This window comes from Helianthus annuus, chromosome 7 (assembly GCF_002127325.2).
Source record: "Helianthus annuus cultivar XRQ/B chromosome 7, HanXRQr2.0-SUNRISE, whole genome shotgun sequence".
NCBI classification, from domain to species: domain Eukaryota; kingdom Viridiplantae; phylum Streptophyta; class Magnoliopsida; order Asterales; family Asteraceae; genus Helianthus; species Helianthus annuus.
The window spans coordinates 86,514,074-86,519,274 of NC_035439.2; positions in this window are offsets into that span (position 1 = coordinate 86,514,074).

The window sequence follows — 5,201 nt, forward strand, 5'->3', positions numbered from 1 at the left end:
ACGGAAATGGCAGAAATAGCCCATTAAATCAGGAGTATCTCAAAAAAAAATGTTTACTGTGCAATCAACAATATTAAAAAATGATAATAAATAAATTATTAAAAACACAATAAAAAAATAAAGTAAAATAAGTGCCTAATAAATTTGTCTTTTTTTTCATAGCTTAAAATTGTTTAATCACATTGTCGTCTTTTACTTTAAAAAACAAATACCTAAACAGGAGCGGAACGACCGGAACCAATGTTATCGCAGCAGCAAACAACAGGATTGTGGATTCTTTTATCAAACCGGTGTTATTGGCAGTAGCAAAACAGGAGACCAGTGCGTAAAGGATGACCAGCGACGTTTGGTTTTCTTCCAGAACCTAAGCGACGATAAGAAAGAATGCCGCCATATGTAGTTTTGTGGTTTTTTTTTTTTTTTTGTTAATCTAATTAGTTGGGCTTATCTAATCAATTGAGTCATTGTTTCAATCGGGCTCCCTTATTTTATAAGTTTGGGTTGGTTAGGGGTATCCTTGTATTATTTTAGGGATATCTTTTGTAAAAAACCAAAAAAATATATATATAAAAAATACACTACGCATACAGACTTCAGCCGTAGCCCGTGCTACAGCTCACATACCTTTAGTTCCGCCCCTGGTTTACAGTCCGGTTTTAACGGTATATGAGTCAAACCGTAAACCAAGCTGTTAGTAACGGTTTTTAATAATTGAAAACCAAAACTGAACCTGTAAACATTGAAACCGAACCAAACCAAACTGTTGTTACTAACGTTTTGGTTTCACGGTTTGCGATTTATGTAGCCTTTATATGAATTGAATGATGTATAAAAATACTAATATCTGTTCCAATTTCATAGTTTCCTAAACAAGCACAAAAAGCAAACATAAAACTTAATAATAAGCTTTAATTAAGGATTCTCACATAATACTTAACAAGCTTTATATGAATTGAATGATGTATAAAAATACTGAGTAAAACTATTTTAGGAGTCAGAATTCAGGACGGTTTGTGTCTTTTAAAAACTAAAAAAGAGCCATTGGGCTAAAATAAGAACCAGATTACTTAATATAATTAGAGTTAACCCAATTTTGTTCAAATAATTATAACTAGTTTCTAGAACCCGCACTTTGCGACGGGACTGTTAAATCGAACAAACTTAGACGTAAAAACGTTGAACCACGTACACGCAAAAATGAGACCAAAACACAAAGCATATAAAATGTTATTAAGCTAATGGAAACATTTCAAGGGCGACTTTTTGTAATACCGGTAGTATATCTAGTATTGTAACTGTGTGATTTTCAAAATTAAACAATAAAAAATAATTTTTTAAAGTAGTTTGTTTGTTCTCTCTTTGTATTATTTTGAATTTTCTAAATACATATAAAAAATTATGATATACGTAATAAAAAAAATTATGAAATTTAAGGGTGATTGATTAATGAGATCGTTATGTTAGGAATGTAAATTTAAAGTGATTTTCCTTATAGATAATTTAAGTTGCATTTCAATTGGTAGACGTGAATATGACTACTAAAATTGCATCTTCTCCATCAACCACTATCACTTTTTTGGGTAAAGACAACAACTATCACTTTATCTCTCTAAAATACATCACTCCCACAACATCACCGCCGTAAGACCATTGACCACCACCGCAACCGCAACCGCAAGCACCGTTACCACAACAAAATATCATCGTCATTTTTGCATCTTTTAGTAAGATCTACCGTCGTCGTGTTGCCGATAGCCATGGTTCATCTCATCTCTTTCTAGCAACAACTGATGGTGTTCAGTGGTTGTTCCGGCTAGTTTCACGACGGTGGCTATACCACCGGTCACAACCAAGTTCAGATCGACCAGTTTCAAGGAAATCTGGAGAGAGGGACAGAAATCAGAATCGATGGGGAGTTTTCTGCTGATCCTGACGAAGTTCGTCACCACCATCACCACCACCAAACAACCCCGGTGACTGGTACATTTAATCAACTATGGTGGTGGTGGTTTTTGTTTTCCAGCAAGGTGGTGTATACCATGTTTCTGAATAAAAAGAACAATAATAATGATTATACATTGATAAAAGAGTGGACAAAGAGGTGAAAGAAAATCTAACAGCCGTACCAATAGAATTGAAGGAAAATTGAACAGTAAATATGAGTGTAGCAAAAAACTTTTTAAATTATAGAGGGGAAATATACATGATTAAATATACTTAATATACAATATAATAAATATACTTAATATACAATATAAAAAAATGAAAATAAAACTTATGGTCCGGTCCGGTTTTATACGGTCGGTTTTTTATATAAACCGTAAACCAAACCGTTCGCTACGGTTTGAAATTTTTTAAACCGACCGATCGAAAGTTAAACAAAAAAACCAACCGTGAAACCAAACCAATGACCGGTTTTGGACGGTTTCACGGTTTCAAACGAACCGTTAACACCCCTATGATGTCGTATTTATACATTTGTTAATGAATTAATTGCTTGGTTGAGTCCTTATACTTTGTGGATATTGCACGCTTGCTCGTCGAAATTTTATGATAACACAATTGATTATAATGGTTTAGAACTTATCTTCTATATCTAATTACAATGGATCATAGCGAGTAAAAGTTTTTGTTGGTGCATTTGGTGTGTCCGACATTGTGCAAATATGCTAGATAGAGCGTATGTTAAATATTGTATAGGCAAATGTGTGTTTTAGGAACTCATGACATGAACCTGCGTAGAAGTCCTACGTGAGCAGGAGCCCTACGCACGTAGGTCTCATACACATGTAGGAGCGCAGGAGCATGTTCCTATAAATAGTAGTGTCTGTTAGCATAATAAAGTTAGTGGGCTTGTATTATATTGGGTTTATTGTTTAGCCCATTTTGCTAGTAACCCTAGATTGTTTCTCTATTTATAGTGTTACTTTTCTTTGTTTATGTAATCACTTTTCATTATAATTAAACCCTGGCCACTGCATTTCCTCTGTACATGTGACTTTCAACATGGTATCAGAGCTGTTATTCGATCCAAAATACTGGTTTTGCTGATTTGATTATGGATAATCTTCGGTATGTCTTCAAGGAATACTCTTCGATTTATTTGTTTTGTTAATTGATTGTTAGTAGATATAATGGTTTGCATAGAATTCGATTACAACTGTGGGTATGAAATTCATTTATGTTATTAATTAATTCTCAGTGGAGCAAGAATATATTTTGCAAGGATTTAATTTGTATTGGTGAGTTGTCTAAGACTTTGGAATCCTTTGAACGGTGGTTATGCTATTGATCTTGTTCGTTCTTGCGAATTGTATCTAGTTTTGTTTGTTGTGGGTTATCATTTGCTTCCGCAATCAGGTATTTGCTTTTGGATACAGTTCACAATATTTTAAGTGTTTTCTTGGTATAGTGGACGACACAATCATTTGTAGTCTTGGTGGATACTTTTGTAGACAAAATATTAGCAAGAGTTCGAGATTTCGGGTTCGAAGTTTGGTTCGTATTTTTATGGTTCAAATCTGGTTTGTATTGGTATTCGTATTTGGTGCTTCCGCTATTGGGTTTGTATTTGATATTAGATTGTTTTACCTTTACTTGGTATTGACGATATGGCGGGAAAGGATGATTCTCTTCAGTCTACACGTGTTTTTGGTCCAGTTCCAATGCCTGCTTTAGATTCTCGGGTTTTTAACCAATTCAGGTTGTTTCTATTTAGCCATGTCTTCGTCTAATACTTCAGGTATTCCTTCATCCATATGGATTTTGGATTCTGGTGCATATCATCATATGTCACCCTACCTATCATCTTTTGTATCCTTGATCTCTGGTTCGGCTACGTCTGTTATGTCTGCTAGTGCTACATCTATGCCAATAGAAGGTGTTGGATCAGTTGTTACTCCTCATATTTCTCTCACTAATGTCTATTTTATTCCAAATCTTGCTTTAAATCTTGTTTCGGTTAGTTAGTTGTGCAAATCTGGTTATTTGGTGCTCTTCTCTGATTCTGTTTGTTATGTATTGGATTCACATTCTATGAGGGTGATTGGGACCGGCCGTAGGGTAGGTGGACTTTATGTCTTGGATGATCTCAAAGAAATTGATGTTGCTGCTTCTAGTGTTGACTTGTCGTCCTTTCGCTTGAGTCATTTATCTCCTGACTTTTATCGGTGGCATTCTCGATTGGGACATGTGTCCGCGTCTCGTTTAAGGTTTTTGGTTTCTACAGGTGCTTTGGGTAAGTTGAACACTTGTGATATTTCTGATTGTAGTGGTTGCAAACTTGCAAAGTTTTCCGCCCTGCCCTTTGCACAAAGTACCTCTCGTTCTTTGGCTCCTTTTGATATTGTGCATTCTGATGTGTGGGGTCCGTCACATGTATCCACTAAAGGTGGGTCGATTTATTATGTATCTTTTATAGATGACTATACTCGTTATACCTGGGTTTATCTTATGAAACGTAGATATGAGTTCTTTGGTATTTACAAAGACTTTAGAGCCTATGTTAAGACCCAATTTTCGGATGTGATAAAGTGCTTTCGTTGTGACCAAGGGGGTGAATATACCTCCAATGACTTTACCCAGTTACTTGCATCAGATGGTACAATACACCAGGTATCTTGTACCGACACACCTCAGCAGCAGAATGGTGTAGCTGAAAGGAAACATCGTGTAACACCCCGAAAATATAAAACATTATATCTTAATTATAAAGCATAAATAAATGGGAGTTTACTAACTAGGAATTCTAACCTAGTTAGTTAACTAGTCTAAAAATAGCTTATAATGTGACTAAAAGCTACCAAACTATATGTTGAACAAAATAGAGGGACCTTAGTTGTTAAATCTGAAACTTAATGTCACACCCCCAAAATCCACACGCGGAGTACCACCGCTTGGGAGCGTGACATGACCAGGATCAAGCCATCAATCATATTGAACATAGCATAATGTAAATAAGATAATTCGTAAAACCCAAATCAATACGATTGATGTTCTAAACCAAACATAGTATCAATAGCGGAAGCGTAATAATGAAAATCCAAAGTAAAGTTATAAGTTCAATTGTTTAATATAATGTCTACGATCCGAATCCCACAACGACCTGCTCCTCCTTGTGCAAGCTCCATAGGTACCTAAGGTCCTGCAAGGCATGCAGCAGAGAGTCAACAACTAGTTGAGCGAGTTCACAGTTAATGGTT